Source organism: Dermacentor variabilis, unplaced genomic scaffold, assembly GCF_050947875.1.
Source record: "Dermacentor variabilis isolate Ectoservices unplaced genomic scaffold, ASM5094787v1 scaffold_13, whole genome shotgun sequence".
Taxonomy (NCBI): Eukaryota; Metazoa; Arthropoda; class Arachnida; order Ixodida; family Ixodidae; genus Dermacentor; species Dermacentor variabilis.
The window spans coordinates 4,172,083-4,190,832 of NW_027460291.1; the positions used below are offsets into that span (position 1 = coordinate 4,172,083).

Genomic DNA, 18,750 nt, shown 5'->3' on the forward strand with positions numbered 1-18,750 from the left:
TTACTTCCCTATAATTTCCCTTTGACACATCATTTTTTATCCCACTTTTTGCTCAAGAGCACGCTGGCGTTGTGCCCCTTCCGGTTGCTGTTGCCAGCCTGCTCCTTGCATTTTTTTAATTTTCGTTCTGTTCCTAATTCTTCGAACCTAATAATAACGCCAATGATTAATTAGGTGAGACGGCTATCAAAGGCTTTCCTAAGCTTCTGTAATTTTTTTCTGCCTAAGACTTCGTATTTAAATTTACAACGCAACGATGTCCTAGGCCACGTCTCATTCGTGAGGTCTGATTTTTTTGCTTGAGCATGAACGAGGCATTTACCGCCTTTTTCAGAAGTATACGGTCTACGTTGCTTTCGACCACCAGGTGAACTACAGGCTTTTTAAGGGAGTTTTTGTGCTATTCCGTAAATCCAAAGGCTCTGTCGCATGAAAAAAAAGACTCTCCTGCTCACGTCATCGTAATGTTAGCAGCATTCCGGGCAAGTTGGTAATTTATTACTCAAGCGATATTGCGCAACAAAAAAACGACACGGACATGAGAGGACTGGCGCGCTTGGTGTGTCTTGCTCTCACGCCCGTGTCGTTTTTGTTGCGCAATATCATTTGAGTAATCGTAATGTCCCGAGTGCCGCGTGAAGCGCACCACCGAAATACGCATATTCTGAGGGTTTGGAGTACGCTTGAAACAAAGGCTGCACGTGCCCGTTGTACGCGCCTGGTAAGTTTACTGCCATCTCAGTTCACTGAACGTCATCAGGCAGTGTACACCCATTTGTTAAAGAACTAACTGGCGTGGTGGGGCATGTAGAAAAGGCCACCAGCATGCAAAATAACTAAACAATTCTTAGAGAAATGCCTTGCGTTATGGGTGTGGTTTCGTCACTCCGTACATTGGGTTTAGAAGAGTTCTTACTTTTACTTTGTGCTCAAGAGCAGATCACTCACCTGACGACGATGTTTGTGCACTCTTGTGTACTGACCCGTGCCTGGCTCTTAGTCCTCTCCCTTTAGCCTGCAAAATCAAAGAGTAGAAGTCGTTGAGCGGTGTGTATGTGTATGTGCTCCAACAGTCGAAGTGTTGAACCTTAACGCAATTGCTTTAAAGGCTGCTCAACAGGTTTGCTGCTTATTATTTGACGAAAAGATAGAAGTGTATTTGATTTAGGAAGGAACAGCGCCAGCTAAGACAATCACGAGAGGGCGAACGACACAGGACAAGCGCCATCCTCTGTCGCCATCCTGTGGCGCTGGTCCTGTGTCGTTCTCCCTCTCGTGATCGTCTTAGTTGGCGCTGTTCCTTCCTAAATCAAGCATGCACCATCTAGCCTAAATGAATGTTGTCTTGAAATAGAAGTGTAGGAAATCTTGGAACCTGTTGTCCCTTAGTCGTTATCAGCAAACGCACAGGCAAAAGAAAAACTCAGTGCCCTTCCAGTCTGTGAAGAAGGATGACCAGCGAAGCTGTGCATGTGGGCCCGTTGATGGTGAACTGCACCTCCGCCGCCAGTCGGCCCGGTACTGCACTACCTTCGGGATCGGCTCACGTATGGACAGTGCTTAATGCCTGCTTCACCTCCGCCGCTGATCGGCCGGGCATTGCACTATCTTCGGGATTTTTTCTACACGTGGACACAACTGGGGGAAAAAAGGCGGGAGGGGTACCAGCGAAACACAAAGGACGCGCACACAAGTAAAAGGCGTTAGACACGGACGGGGGCTGGACATTCAACTGTACTGTATTGGAATTTGCATTGCCGGCACATAACCTCCGATGCATGTGCAACTTCTACTCCTCCCAATACCCGTGCATCAATGTCAGTTTTTTATTAATAATCATGTTCTACCTACCCGATAGGTAAGCACCTTCCTCGTTTGTTAAATAAAAAGACGTATGACTGACACAATTTTATTTCTCATTTCCAATGTGAAACGCTTCTAAGATATCGCGTTCGTATCTGGCCTTACCCTTCCCTAAAACGGTAACACGACCGAACAATGGTGCACTTTTTTTGCACGTGCCTGGCTAAAAAAGCGCTAATGCCGTATGATTCTAATGAACTGGTACAGAGGGGTGTAGCGGTCAGATGCCTTCTGGACGCAGTGCAGAAGAGTTGCTGCCGCCGCATGGCCTACAGCCTGAAGCAGCATGTTGAGAGGTTGCTTGCAGCAGGTTTCCCTCTCTTGGTCATTGGAGCTGTTGCCGGTTTGCGGAAAGTGAAGGGTCTAGGAGGCTAGAAGTCGCCGCCATCAGAGCGATCAAAGCAACTAGAAGTAATACCATACATTCATAAAATTTCACACAGCATTAAGAACGTGACGGGAAGGCAAGGTGTAAGCGTTGTGTGTTCCACACCTGGCAAACTGGCTAGCCTGTGCGCGAGGATTGGAAACGAGGGGACGAAGAGAGGGTCCTGTAAAGTTAAATATGCAACACCCTTCATCGAGTGCAACACTGTTTTTGTTTACCGCATTCCGTTGGCTTGTGGTCAAGTCTATATAGGACAGACATGTAGATGTGTTAATAAGCGCTTGCAAGAACATAACCTATCCTTATGTGTGGACTAGGGAAGCAATTTGGCAGTTCATTACCGCGGCTGCAAGGAGTGCAAAAAAAGTGCGCCATTGTTCGGTCGTGTGACAGTTTTAAAGAATGCTAAGACCAGATAGGAACGTGGAATCTTAGAAGCTTTTCAAATTAGAAATGAGAAATAAATTTCTGTCAGTGATACGTCTTTGTCTTTAACAAACGAGGAACGTGCTTACCTATCGGATAGGTAAAAGATGATGAATAATAAAAAACTGACATTGATGCACGGGTTTTGGGAGGAGTATAAGTTGCGCATGCGTCGGCTGTTTTCACACGGTAATGTATCTTCGAGGTGTTATCTATGCACATGTCTTGGGAATACTCGAAGGTGCGCATGCGTCGGAAGTTATGTGCGGGAATATAAATTTCAAGTACAGTTGAAATTCCAGCGCCCGTCCGTGTCTAACGCCTTTTCCTTCTGTGCGCGTCCTTTGTGTTTCGCTGTTACCCCCCCCTCCCTTTTTTTTTTTTGAATTTCATCATGGGGGGAGGGCACCAACTGGGCCCAAGAGCTTGTGTTAATAGTGGGGAAAGTAGCCTTTAACAGCTTCGCGGTAAAAATTCACCAAACAGGTGTTCAAAATTAAAGAAAATGAAATTGATACACAGGTGACTAAATTAATGCCACAGAGCAGTTCTCGCAGAAAAAATAAACACCACGCGCGTAGCCTGTATATCAGTGCACAGGAGACAGGATCAAAAATTTCCGCCTAGAACAATCCTGTGCACGGCACGCACAGAGCTGCACGAGACAAGAACGGCCGAGCGCCCCACGCGGGGCAAAATTTCACTAGCGGGTGCACATTTCTCTCTCCTTCACACCGCCCTGATTGTCTCTTGCACTGCACGCGTTCGGGCGCATTTCGTACCGCGCGCGGTGTGTGCCTACGTGTGCGTGTGTGGACGTCTTATTCGAAGGACGATGTGCACGCTTGCATTTGTCTTTAAAGGGACACTAAAGCGAAACAATAAATCAGTTTAGACTAATAAATCATTATTTGAGAACCCTGCAGGCAGTCCTTTCAAAGTAATAGTTGGGTTATTAGATGAGAAAAATGAAGGTGCAGGTATCAGTGTTTGAATTTTGCGCCAAAATACCAACGCCGGTATGTGAGTATGACATCAGGGATTCCAAAGTATGCTTCCGCATTTGGGCCGCGTTGGCTGAGTAAAAGTTCCCGAAACTTGCCATGCTTAATATTCAGTTCCTTTAGAACAGAATGTAGCCAGTCTGTACCGCTATATGATTTAAGTAGGCCGTAGGAGACACCATCGAAATCTATGACGTCACAGCCACTAGGTGCGGGAACTTTAAGGAGGCGTCGCCACCCGTCTTTCGTTCTTGCGCTTTTTCTGGCTCACCAAGAGCCTTATCGTGGTAAGAGTGGTGTTTTTGGTGTTGTGGATAGGTAATTTCCTGATGCAGAATAAATCATTTTTCTCTTTAGTGTCCCTTTAAGAAGATCGGTGCGTTTGACGATTAATTTCGTGGGTGCAATGCGGTGAGGGCAATGCAATGCGGTGAAAGGGCAGCGTATGCTTAGCCATGTAAGTAGCGCGGGGAAGGTAATCGAAAACGACATCGTATGTGCCAGCGAAGGGAGAACGTCTGCATATACAATGCGTGTTAGCTCAAGTAATTTTTAGTTTTCCACAAAACGTTTTGTACAAATTTGTGTTGTCTCTCCTGGCGGCAACGGACTTCTAACTACACTGTGCGGAAATAAACAAAATATATCGCCGCATAGCACAAATACGACATGCGCACACAACTTTAACTAGTGCGTCTCTTACAATATAGAATAGCGGCAGCAGCGTAAATAGCTTGGCACTTTTATAACAGTAGTCCAGAGACGGAAGCGCGCAGCGGTAGCACAGAGGTAGAGCATCCACCTCGCATGCAAGAGGACCGTGGCTCGAATCACGGTGCCGCACAATTTTCCACCGGCTTAAAAAAATTCACGTGATGATAAAATTGCATCAACAGGACTGGAGTGCGGCCTCATCTTGGTGACCAGAACCGGTAATGCACTCCCTCACCAGAGCAGGATTGGCCACCCTGGTGCAGTACTTGGCCACAACCTTCTATATGAATACAACAATCAAACCCCGGCCCTCAGTCCCCAGCAGCTGCGAAGCAACTGACCACGGCGGCGGTCAGACCTGTGACGCAGCAGGGGGTGCTAAGAATCCCTGGATTCGGACAGGCCGCCATTGGAATCTGAACCTGGCAACGTTTAACGCTGGAAGGTTATCGAGTGAGGCGAGTCTAGCAGTGCCATTGAAGGAATTAACGGGCATTAAATGGGATGTAATAGGGCTCAGTGAGGCTAGGAGGAAAAAAGAAGCATATACAGTGCTAGAAAGCGGGCACGTCCTGTGCTACCGGAGCTTAGCGGAGCAACGAGAAATAGGACTCGGATTCCTGATTAATAAGAATATAGGTGGTAACATACAGCACTTCTATAGCATTAACGAGCGGGTGGCAGTTCTTTTGGTGAAACTTAATAAGAGGTACAAATTGAAGGTCGTACATGCCTACGCCCCTACATCCAGTCATCATGACCAGGACGTCGAAAGCTTCTATGAAGATGAGGAATCAACGATGGGTAAAGTCAAAAGAAAATACACCATACATATGAGCGACTTCAATGCCAGGGTAGGCAAGAAGCAGGCTGGAGACAAGTCAGTGGGGGGAATGTGGCATAGGCTCTAGGAATAGCAGGGGAGAGTTAATAGTAGAGTTCGCAGAACAGAATAATATGCGGATAATGAATACGTTCTTCCACAAGCGGGATTGCCGAAAGTGGACGTGGAGGAGCCCAAAGGGCAAGACTAGAAATGAAATAACCTCATACCCTGCGCTAACCCTGGCACCATACAAGATGTGGACGTGCTCGGCAAGGTGCGCTGTAGTGACCATAGGAGGGTAAGAACTCGAATTAGCCTATACTTGATCAGGGAACGGAAGGAACTGGTACATACGAAGCCGATCAGTGAGTTAGCAGTAAGAGTGGAAATAGAGGAATTCCGGTATTCGGCTTTAACTGAGGAACAGGACCGGTCCGTAGTGCTGAAGCAATGAACGACAATCTTATGGGTATGATAAATAGTGTGCAATAGAAGTCGGTGGTAACTTCGTTATCCAGGATACCAGTAAGTTGTCGCAGGAGACGAAAGGTCTTATTAAGGATCGCCAATGCATGAAAGCCTCTAACCCTACAGCTAGAATAGAACTGGCAGAACTTTCCAAGTTAATCAACAAGCGTAATAAAGCTGACATCAGGAAGTATAATATCGATATAATTGAACATGCTCTCAGGAATGGAGGAAGCCCAAAGGAAGTGAAGAACAAACTAAGTATAGGCAAGAATCAGATGTGTGCGTTAAGAGACAAAGCCGGCAATATCATTACTAATATGTATGAGATAGTTCAAGTGACTAAGGAGTCCTATAGAAATTTATACAATACCAATGGCACCCACGATGATAATGGAAGAGAGAATAGTCGAGAAGAATTTGATATCCCACAAGTAACGCTGGAAGAAGTAAAGAAAGCCTTGGGAGCTGTGCAAACGGGGAAGGCAGCTGGGGAGGATGAGGTAACAGCAGATTTGTTGAGGGATGGTGGGCAGATTGTTCTAGCAACTGGCCACCCTGTATACGCAATGCCTCATGACCTCGAGCGTACCGGAATCTTGGAAGAACGCTACCATAATCCATGCATAAAATAGGGGACGCCAAAGACTTGAAATATTATAGACCGATCAGCTTACTGTCCGTAGCCTACAAAGTATTTACTAAGGTAATCGCAAATATATTCAGGAATACCTTAGACTTCTGTCAACCAAAGGACCAGGCAGGATTCCGTAAAGAGAGAGAGAGAAATTTATTTACAGAAAGGCAGAGAGATCGGCCTGAGCTTTAACTTGCTCTCGCCTGCTAGTCTACACTGGGGAAGAGGGACGGTGAGAGAAAGGGCTGATGAATGATGATGGTATAAGGAAGAGATGCGTATATACAAATTCACAGAGTTGTGGCCTCTCTAAAGCCGTGGGTCCAGCCCAGTGGCTTGGAGAAAGCTATAGCGTCTCTTGTTACCAGGGCTGCGCTGTTCGCATTAGGCCAAGGACCTAAAAGAAACGTGTCCGATAGCGGTCTCTCATGGATCTTTGCACTGGAAGAGACAAGTTGCTGTCGTTCTTGCACGTAGGCGGCACACACACAAAAAACATGTTTAAGTGTTTCTGGCACCTCACAGCATTCACAGTTTGGGCTAGTATCACTGGCACCTATCAAATGTCTATAACGGCTGCTGAATGCGACACCTAGGCGAATCCGGTGCACCATGCTCGTGTGGCTTTTTTTGAGCTTGTGAGGCATATGAAATTTCATTTCTTGGTCCCATTTGTGTAATCGCTTGTGTCGTCGATCTGGTTGGGTCCAGTGTTCTAACGTATACTCGCGGTTTACGCGACGAAGTAGGGCGTTTGTGTCTACATGAGAACGGAATGCGTACTTCACAAGCATTATCTAAAGCATGTTTCGCTTCAGCGTCTGCCTGTTCGTTCCCGATCAAGCCACAGTGTGAGGGTATCCACCGTAATGGCTACTCAAGAACAGACCATATTCTCACTAGCAATCAGGTGATAGAGAAATGCGCGGAATATAACCAACCCTTATATATAGCTTTCATTGATTACGAGAAAGTGTTTAATTCAGTCGAAACCTCAGCAGTCATGGAGGCATCACGGAATCAGGGTGTAGACGAGCCGTATGTAAAAATACTGAAAAATACCGATAGCGGCTCGACAGCGACCGTAGTCCTCCATAAAGAAAGGTGTCAGGCAGGAAGATACGATCTCTCCAATGCTATTCACAGCGTGTTCACAAGAGGTATTCGGAGAACTCGATTGGGAAGAGGTGGTGATAATAGTTAACGGAGAATACCTCAGTAACTTGCGATTCGCTGATGATATTGCCTTGCTTAGTAACTCAGGGGACCAATTTCAATGCAGGTTCACTGACTTGGAGAGGCGAAGCAGAAGGGTGGGTCTAAAAATTAATCTGCAGAAAACAAAAGTAATGTTTAAGAGTCTCGGAAGAGAAGAGTAGTTTACGATGGGTAGCGAGGCACTGAAAGTGGTAAGGGAATACACCTACTTAGGGCAGGTAGTGACCGCGGATCCGGATCATGGGACTGAAATAATCACAAGAATAAGAATAGGCTGGGGGTTCGTTTGGCAGGAATTCTCAGATAAAAGGATTATATACCCTGTAATCATGAAATTAATGTGGATTACATGTAAAAAGTGCCATACACTCACGAGTGATCAATGATCTATAGCGCTTCGTTTGCCAGTTGTTTACTTTGTTCGGCACACCGTAGTAATCCATGTCTGTTGTCTGCTTTTTTGTACTATTTTCTTCTGAATCGGCAGACTTTCACGGGTGGCATCAACCCTTTCGTGTTTACATTCCTGTTGTGACAGTCAACAACACAATAATAATTTCCAGTCATCTGAAGAGGCGCCGTAGCGAAGAAGAGACGCTTCGCGCGAACTTCGCATGGGCGCGACCTTGAAGGAAGCGGCAGAAAGGTGCACCCGTGTGAGGTGAAATCGTTCCGCCAGGAGAGAAACGAGCGCTGGCGTCTAGGATGAAACTTGGCATGCGGACGTCTATTGAGACATAGACAACTAGTACTAGACAGCCGCTCTAACTGATAGCAATAAATACGGAATAAAAGTTGCGCAAATGCCACGCACAGTGGCAATCTATGTTATGCGGAGCATTGTTGCAGATACCTGGCTATCCAGCGCTGTTTAGAGTCCTGCAACAGGGCACCAACGTGTTCCTGTAAATTGAGTAGCCTTGTGTGGGGCTCGCGAGCGTACGTGCGGGTGACGACAGCAGCAGGACGGCAAGCACGACGATCGTATGACGTCAGTTCTACGCGGGCCCTTCGACGCGTGGCGACCACATGACGCTTGTTGGGTCCTACGTGGCTAGCGAAAATGCGTAATCGAAATAAACACGAATTGTGATGTCATCAGCCACTACGTGCTGTGCGATAATACGTATATACGGCTACCTCATGTGGCGTACGTTAAAAGGACGATTTGTACTTCGGCGAAGAAATGTTAAAACTTGATGAACATGGGCAATCAACAAGTCTGTGCAACGTCGCACAGGTTCTGCGTAGCGTAAGCTGCTACGAGGAAATTATTAGGCAAAGTGGGCCGGTCCCACAGATAATACATTAGAACAGGGCGCCTCAAAGCGCGAGCTGACACAGGGAAAGAAAGCAGGCAAAGTGGCACGGGGTGCATGCGCCGAGTATTGCAAAGAGCTGGCTGGCTTTGGAGCGAGAGATGCATGCGTGCGATCGTGACCTAATGGTTGCAGTATCCGGCTGCTGTGGTCGTCGCTAGAGGGTCTGCTTGAATAAAAGTATCAATCGTGACTTACAGCGCATACATAGACGAGTGACAAAAAAACACGACGACGACAAGCGCTGACTTCCAACTGATTTATATTTCTAGAAGCAAACATGCATCTCAAAATTCTCAAAATAACAATCCCCCTCGTAATGAAGAAGCCGTATGCACTCAGAAAACTGAAGCGAACAGTGCACTCATCGGAATCACCCACACAACACACAGAATAGCGTATGTTTCAAGAACAAGCTCGAAACAGGCGTCCGAAACATCAATAAAGCGTTGCATACTCCCTCCAGAAGTTGCAGTGGTGGATTTGCAACAGCTCCGCTCGACGTCCACTTTCACCTGGCCAGGATGACGAGTCATTAAAACGCTTACTCTCGTTTCTTCCTCCAGCCCCATACCGGACACGTACCTTAAACGAACAACTAAACTTATGTAACTTACGCACTCCGCAGAACCCTTAAAGAATGCGTATTCTAATAACTAGTTCCTGAGAAGTCAGAAAACGGCCACCCTCAACACACACGAGCGACCCAGTCATAAATATTCTGTTTCCTTCCGTCCACACAGGACACGCGCTATTGGAACTAAGAACGCTTCTCAGTTCAAATTATGCACTAACTGAAAACCTACGCGCTTAACCTTACAAAATTGGAAAACACTTCTAAAAATGAAGAAGGTTAACTAATGCGCACGCACGTTACCACGGGCCTCTCATCGATAACCTTGACGCTTCAGTTTACTCCCAAGAGAAAAAAGCCAATCTAATCTTTAACACCTCGCGAAACTAAAGGTTTACATAAAACGCATCTTTCAAATCTCGGAGCTTTTCAAACTAAAACATAAACAAAGCTCATACCTTACATATTGAAAGAAACTAGTCTGAAATCGCGAAAATTTTCATATGCTCAAAAATAAAACAAAACAACGCGTTTCACTTCTACGGAAGTTGTCTTGGTCTCCCGTTCCAAATGCTTACGACTAACTCATGCTTTTGAGCCGTACTAGAGGTGGTCGCGGTTTGAAAGCTATTCTGGCTACGCTGGAACAACAAAAGGACCGACACCCTATCAGCTCCTTCAATAGGTTGCAGTGTCTTGACAATTTGCGTCCTGGCGCCAGGCTTTCCTCATGAACTCGACTGACCGCGCCGCCACTCCCTAGCCCCTCGTCTCGTCTTGCCACCTTGCGCTCATTCACCCTACATGCTGCACCCCGAAAAGAACAAAGAAACGACGAGGAACATAACCGCCCCGTGCCCTTTGTCCGCGTCCGCGCAGAACAAGTTTCTCGGTCTCTTTTTGACCGGCGGATCAAACGTGCTTGATGCGCCAACGTCGTCAACGACGACCGCACCTTCCTTTTCTTCGTGCCCTGGCTTTTTTCGTCTGTCGCCGTCTTTGGCTGCTCTACCTTATTTACCACATCCCGGTCTTTACAGCGCTTCTTTCTACGGCGCTTTTTCTGCGAACTCCATTTGAAGCTAGCTTCTCGCGCCTCAGGCTGTTCGGTACACATCTCGTTGGCCCGAATCGCTCTCCTACCCGCACATTCTGAGTGATTTTCATTTCAATCAACTCTCTTTGCCTCGACTGGCGGACAGCTAAACCCACTCTGGAACAATGCAGCAGTTTTTACTCGAGCTATGCAGCTCGCACTCCTGCGAAATGCCCTCTACTGCGTTGCCCAGCTGAGGCTGTGCACCGGCACACAGCTCGTCGGTCTCTATCGCTGCCTCACCAACACAGTCCGAATGATTCTTAACTAAATCATCCCTCTCTTGGCTACTTAGACTGGCGGACAGTTGTACCGATCCCTGAAAATGCAACTGTCTTCCCTTGAGCTACGCGGCTCGCAATCCTGTGAACTGCCCTCAACTGCGTCGACCAGCTGGCCGCTTCGGCACGCAGATCCAACTCGACCGTTATCTAGACATGGGTGCCCGTGTCTGTCGGGTCAGCAGTACTCTGTATTTCGTTAACGACCTCGTTAACATTACATGCGACGCACACTTGCGGTGACTGTGCCAATTCATTCACAGCTTGCCTAGCTGTCTCTACAGTGCTCTGTTGGCGCAACACCTCGTCACTCTCACTACAGCCTTTAACGGCCTCTGTAGCCACTAAGGCATGGTTAGCAGCTAGCCCTTTCCGTTAACCTATGAATACAGGTGCTACTCCTCTCGTCGGCTTCCGGCGAAAATCCGCCAGATACTTCCTTTCTTCGCTCTGTACTACCTACATAATTTTCAAGCAGCCGTTGTCTTTGTGCGTTTAACTGCTGCAATGCTTCTATTTGTTTGTTCAACGCTGCCATTTCTTTTTCAAGCTCTTGCCGTTTTTGCTCACGTTTACTCTCGCGATCTTGACGTTCTCGCTCGTGCTGTTGGCGTTCTTGCCTAATTGATTCCTGTTCCTGTATTTTGCTTAGAATTAGTTTACGTATTTGTTCGATGAATTTCACATCATTGCCACTCTGCAGAATGGTCTTACGAATTTCTGCTTCCGTCAAGTCCTCCTCTGCGGCTACCTCGAGCTCTTCACACAACCACAGCAGGTCAGCTCTCTTCATACACAATAGGACCATGGTCGCTACTTTAAGCTTTGCCTCTGCTGTCACACAATATTTCCCAGGTATATTTTTTGGCGCAAAGTACATTTCTTGAAAAGGGACAGAAGAAAGGAAGACAGTGAAGCGCCAAACTACCAACTGCTTAATGACAGCCTGAACAAACGTATAGAAGAAAAGACAACTTCCGCTCATGCGCAGGAAGCCAAGTGTGTGACAGAACAACATGGTCATGATAACATACTTTGGATAAAGCACATTTCTGCGGAATATAATACAATAGATGTATCGCTGACACAATCAGACCCTTTCTTTTTAATATAAAACGCTTCCAACAACTCCCTTGCAGGCTGGTCCCTACTTTTGCCAAGAGTCAATACTTGTTCAAAGCATGGCGTACAACGACACGCTTTACAGTGCGCAGGAAGATGCGCCTTGTCCCACTTACCGATACTATTAGCGTGCTCCCTCAGTCTCTCATTAATACAATACCGCGGGGCTGCCAGAATCAGCACGCCAAACATTTCAGGGACTGCGTTGAACGGGTGGTCTACGAGATACCCCTAGATTGCGGCAAGTCATACGTCGGACAAACGGGACCTTGTATTAATGACAGACTAAGGGAGCACGCTAATAGTATCGGCAAGTGGGACAAGGCGCATCTTCCTGTGCACTGTAAAGCCTGTCGTTGTTTGCCATGCTTCGAGCAAGTATTGATTCTTGGCAAAAGTAGGGACCAAAATGCAAGAGAATTGTTGGAAGCGTTCTATATTTAAAAGAAATGGTCTGATTGTGTCAGCGATACATCTATCGCATTGTATTCCGCAGAAATGTGCTTTATCCAGAGTATGTTATCATGCCCATGTTGTTCTGTCACACCTTGGCTCCCTGTGCATGAGCGGAAGTTCTTTTCTTCTATACGTTTGTTCAGGCTGTCATTAAACAGTTGGTAGTTTGGAGCTTCACTGCCTTCCCTTTCTTCTGTCTCTTTTCAAGAAATGTATTTTGTGCCACAAAGTATACCTAGGAAATCTAAGCACCAACTTGCCCAAGAAGAAGTCCTTTTGTCACACAATATTTGCTGCGATACCCACGCAAATCATAATACAAGTAAAAGATCCCCAGCGATTAAAATCTACAAACACAGAGAAACTGAAGCGTGGTAAATCTCACAGCCAAAACCACACGCTTACGCACTCAAGCTGCACCGTATCACTAGTTCTCCATCGTATCCAATTAGCTGCGAGAGGTGGTCAATCCCAAGTCGCTTCCAACTTGATCGGCATACCAGTCAGTCACCATGTCCGAAAGTCCGTAAGGTCTCCTTGTTATCGACGAGTTGTAGGGCAATCTCACCGCTACCATCCAGTTGTAAGAGTTGGAGGACAATTCCACCGCTGGCAACCAGTTGCCAGGTTTAGGCGTAGTTGAAGAGGGGACTTCCCATCGCTGGCTACCAGTTGTACTGGTTGTAGTCGGGCTTGCAATAAGTGGTAGCTGGCCCATGCTGTCGTCCAACTCACCCACGCTTGGGACGTGGTTGTAGGGAGAAACTTGCTCTCATCGACAAATAGGAGTACGGGATTTGTTTACAGTGTTTACATTACGACAGTAGGTACATTTCAACAGTCTAGCATGACTCCCAAATGGAGCACGAAAGACGAAGCACGAAGCCCCAAGCACACAGCACTCGAGCACGACTAGCAGTCGACAAACTCCTGCTTAAAAACCCTCTGTCCTCTCTAGATACCTAGGTGAGGGAAAACTGCCGTTCAACCTTCGTCCATTTGGAGCGTCCAACTTCCTCGTAGTCGATCCGCCTTTGAACGGGAGGGTTCACACACTCACTCCCGCACTTTAGTTTCACTGAACACACTGAGGTGAGCTGGTCCTCGTAGACGGGGGTTTATACGCTTGACCAAAGCAGGCACCTCTTCATTGCAGATCTGACCCCGCAGCTAGCCGCCGCGTCTATAAATTGACTGTTACGACTTCTGGAGCCCGTGAGAAAGCACCGCAAAACACCCTTTTCCAGGAATTCTCTTACTCCAAGTAGACCGTGAAGGCGACAGCGAATCAAGTAACAATACCCGGTCCGCCGAACGTGGTGGCGTCGCTGACTCTCCGAAGGAGGCGCATGGTTGATTAACTTTGCGATGGTCTCCAGTTCTCTTGAAGGAGGTGCATGGTCGGTTAACTTAGCTGGCGTCACCGGTTCTCCGAAGAGCGCCACCCCCGCCGGACGATCGAAACAGCTGAAACGGGCCGGGAAAGGTTCGCAGGTCAGTACCCCTGCAGGCCAATCGTAACAGTGTATAGTGGAATAGGTTCTAAAGATAGGTTTAAGAGCGTCTGAGTGATGGTGTAAGTTCAGGGCGAAATAATTGAACAAGCGGTGCGGGCAAGTCCTGAGAAAGGTCAGGGAAACCGAAAAGTAGTGTGGCCCTGCGCAATTTTTCACGAACACCTGGACGCAACAGTGAAACAGCAAGAAGAAACTTTAGAAAGAAAAGGGGGGCGACGACGTTCCGGTAGAAGCTTCATCGAGCAGAAAGCTAATCGTCTGTAGCGCGAACTAAGATGTGCGGAACATCTTGCACGCTGCTAGCTTGCTAGCGCGCCGAGTAAAGGAATAAGGAAAATCGTGATCGCGGACGTGCGCGTATACTTTCGTAAAGTTGTTGGGACGAGAGAAAGAGACTGCTGGACACTTTTCAACGAACTCACGAACCTGCGGGAAACAGCAAAGCCAGAAGAGAGGAAATAAGAAGAAAGTAATGTCGAAGAAGTACGGATTGTCATTGGGACGCCGCGAAGGCATGCGCTGATGGCTCTCAAAAACCAGGAAGACACGCGTGCGCGCTCGACTCGAGGACGCGTCTCGTTCGCAGTGCGCGCGCCTCGGTCCATCAGCGCGTCGTTTCACACCTGCAGCGTGTGCCCAATGCGGCGCGCTCGTTTTCTCGAAATTTCTGCTCGTTCACTCCTGGTATACGCGAGAACGTCCTTGCGTCCGCGTGGAATTACCCTTTACACTTGCGCCTCAAATTCTCCTCGCCTCCGCCGAGCTCAACGGCGGCATGCGAGATGGTGAACGCGAGGCAACGGTACGTAGGATACAGGCTGACTGATAAGGTGCTTTATGATAAAAAGTCTCAAACCTCAGAAGGAAGATAGAAGAGGTCGTGTTGGTCGTTTCGGCGATTGACGATCCAGACAGACGACGACGCACGCGAAGCGGCGCGGTGCACAAACTGACTGCCACGCTCGATGGCCACGGGACTGTCTCGTGTGGGATGGCTAACGGTTGCGAAGTCACGCCGTTGAGCGGTGCCAAGCGCCACCCGGAGAACAAGCAAGCTCTCTTGTCTGAGGCCCAAGCCGGCAGACGTTGTTGAGTGCAAAGCGGGGGGGGGGGGGAGAGGCAGTGGCATTTTTCAATCTGGACGGTTGCGACGGCAGAAGTCGCAGTGGACGCGTCGGCGGCGATGACAGAAAAAGCCCCGGCCTTGTTTTGGCGCCGGTGGGTTTGCTCGTTTCTCTTGCAGCGCAGCGTTTTAATCCGTTTTATATCCGAGAAATTGATTGACGCGCACGGACAAAAAAATGAAGAGTGCCACAAATCTGCATGCTTACGGTTTATAACGACCGTTCCTTTTTGACGCCGCTTTAATAACGGCGAATAGCCCGCAGGCTGTTAACGACTCGAAGGAAAGTCGCGGCGTATAGTTTGCTTGCTGCATACGGCAACTGGAGGCAACGTTTTTGTTGGTTCGCTCGGCTTTTGTTTTCTTCTTTCTTTTCTTTTTCGCACATGCGGTATTTCTGTTAAATTTGGAGCAGTCGGTAAATGTCCTTTCATTTCTGTGAACGCATTATGAGTCACTAAGCCGTAGTACCATATATGTGACTGTTAGAATAATCAGAGAAGGGGTGACACTTTCCATTGTGCCTTGTAGAGCTTAAGATTTGTATTCTACATCAGTGCACGTGTCGTGGCCGCAGGCTTCCGGCCCTGACTTTCAAACAAACAACCAGGCTTAATTTTGAGGCTCTTCTTAATGTTAGCGTGCATTATTTCTCTACCATCCGATTTTGGTTCGCTTCGGGACTAAGGTTTATCACTCAGATCTCCGGTTACCAAAATCCTGCGCCCACTGAATCTTTCAGAAAATTAATCTCATCACAACACCCTAATCCTACGCCACCCTTGACAACGTCTTCCTTCTCCTTACTCCCATTTTTTTTTACTCAGATGAACTAAGTCACTCGTTTCGTTTATTAAATCATCGTCTAAACCCAAATTCTTCTTAAAACCTCAAATATTGAATACGACCTACCTATGTTTGCTATCTAATGCTCACTTTTAAGCAACGGCCAGTTTGCCTCCGGTCCAACGCTTCTTGCGTGGTTCTTAACTTCGTGTTCAAGTTCATTTAATGCACGTTTCGCACGGTCACCCACGAACTCCTTTAGGGTGAGGGAGTGCGAGGCTTCCTAAGGGAGTTTGACCCCAAGAAAATTGTGGTCGTGTAATAAGGCCGATAATTAATTTTTAAAAGCAGCCACCAGAGGTGCATTCGGCAGGGTTTGGTTTTTGTACGCGTACAAGAATGCAACTTCTGATTACGCTCGTAGCTATTATAATTTATGCTACTTTCATAAAAGCATTATTCAATGTTATTAATGCGAAAGGCCTCACTAAAGATCAAAGTGCGCTCGCTACACACAGCAGTGCTGACAGCGACGCCAGCCACCCATTTGTGTTTTCCTTGGCGCCGTGGCTAGACGGGTGGCGCGTAGGCTGTGCGTTCAGCTGCGCGAACTGCTGCAAACTAGACTGAAAACGCAACATCTCGTACACGGTGACCTTGTGGGCTTTCCTTTTGTTTTGTCTGTTGTGCCGGCGTCAGTGACCGCATCAATACTGCACTACTAGTACGACAAAGGCTACGTTTACAGGAAACCGACGCGAGCAGGCCGAGTCAGGAATCGAGCTGACCGAGCCCGACGCGACCGCGCTTACATGAACTCGCCTCTGGCGAATCCACATAGCGACGGCACACAGCGTCGAGCCGAGACGCCTAACGCGTTCTAACTGGGCTTGCGGGTCCCGCTGCTGTTTGCTCTATTTCATGGGTCTTATGGCTGCGGTGAGGTGCTACAGGGGTCGCTAAAGTGCCTTGTCTTGTCCTGATACTATCCCCACCGCAGGCGCATAAAGCGTGACGTCTCAGTGTGCCCGCGCAACTCTCGGCGCTGGCGGGTCAGATCCGTCCGCGTTTCCATGCACGCTGCAAACAGGTCGGGTTCGGTCGACCTACCCCGTGCAGTCGGGCTGACTCATCCCGACGCTGTTAGGTCCGACCGGCCAGCGTCTACATGAACAGGCATATTGTAGCCCGACAAGCCGACTCGACCCGAATCTGTCGGATTCGTGTAAACACCCTCGAAGACGAGAACAAACATGGCGCCAAGCGGCCTAGGTTGAGAGTATTGTGCAGCAGCGAGCATATTTGTGCTTGAACTTGTATGTAATTCAACAGAAACGTTCAAAACACACGCAACGTTAATTTTAAGGCAAACATTAACTAAATTATCAGTTTTACAACAAGTATGGGCACGAGAGTATTCCCTTCAGCCGCCGAGGTAGATCGCCCATCTACCTTGACCAAGAAGTTAATTAAACTCCCGTAGCGCAAGGGCGACCGTGTGCCATCAAGTGCATCTCTCTCGAGATAAACATCACGCATTTAAAAAGAGTTTGCGGCTGGCCGTGTAACAGGGGACCAGTTTCAGTGCCAGTTTATTACCAAGTTCATAGGAAACGTTTCAGACCGGAATCTTATGGCAAGGAGTCTAGAAGAGTCGCGGCTGCGAGTCTCAGATGGGCCCAGTCACTGTGACATACTCGAAAGACCCGCTGCGGCAGCTCGCAAGGTCGATGCCGGCTGCAGCGGCCATTCGCGCGCTCTTAGCAAGCGCTTGTGCACTTGCATTCAGAAGCACGTTGAAGAACCCCAGGTGGTTAAAATTAATGCAGAGCCCCGCTACGGAGATAATTCGATCGTGATTTTTAACAGGTCCAAGCCGAGATCTTTTTTTAAAATTTCGTATCGTAAATTGCTTTTTGCGCAAGGAAAAGTTTCATAACCCAGTCGATGAGTTTCATATTGCCGCAAAGTGTCAATGAATAACGTGGGGATTTTCTTTTATTACGATGAAGCCTTGCCTTACGGCTTATAAAGTTTGGTGAGTATTATATGTGTGCTGTAAGACTTGATGTTGTCTATGGATTCAAGCGGTGTTTTGTGGTATTTGATTTTATGTCCCCAGCCATCATAGAAGGTGGGGGCACTGTAGCGGAGCCTAGCTTGCAGTATAGGATACGCGAGTATTCTGCTTGCAAGCATCACCAGTGTCCATACTGAAATGGTCGGCATCTACTTCCGTCACTGGAAGGGACGCGTTGCACCCAGTGGAAAGCGCGGCCAGTTTAATGTACAGGAGGCAGCCGGGCTAAGGACGTAGGGATTCTTTTCGATGCCGGTGACCATTGACTAAGCGTGAAAAGGGATAGCATTGAAATAGAAGCATTACATTATGCCGGGCTAGATTAGATGATCACAGATTCTTTACAAGCGCGCTGCAATTAAATAAAGAAATAATCTTTCGGATATTTATGCACACGCGCGTTACGCAAAGCGCCTTTCTGAAGTGAGAACTTTGCCATTGGACTTGTGAACGGTACAGAATAAAGTAACTGATTACAATTATAATTACTTCATTTATTATTATAAATTGTTACAGTGTGGAATTACTGACGCAAGAAAGTGTAATTGACCAAAATGCCATCGATAACTTGTACGTTAATTCGCTCCCAACCTCTATTAATATTCTTGTACTACAGTAAATATAGAACGGACTGGCCCGGTCCTTTCGATGCGTCTTCTGCCGTCCTGCTCGCGCTACTTTTACTGACATTTGCTTTACGCAATCTTGCTCAGCACTCAGCTCACTCAGCAAAGTGAAGCGAACAGTGCTTACGTTCTTTCTAATTGCACATGCAACATAGAACACAGCATGTCGAACACTATCTTTACCAATGGCTCATACCCCCGGAAGCAAGCAAACGAATGCAAGGGC

At 47.6% G+C, this 18,750-nt stretch overlaps 1 protein-coding gene across 4 annotated transcripts in view; it reads right to left on the minus strand.

The window, feature by feature from the left end:
* LOC142566742 (uncharacterized) overlaps positions 1–18,750 on the minus strand; it is a 653,003-nt gene that overhangs the window by 343,686 nt on the left and 290,567 nt on the right. For all 4 annotated transcript variants that reach the window (XM_075677617.1, XM_075677616.1, XM_075677613.1 and 1 more), the window contains one exon: positions 949–1,015. The gene's annotated coding sequence lies outside the window, so the exon portion shown is untranslated. The remainder of the gene's footprint in view (positions 1–948; positions 1,016–18,750) is intronic.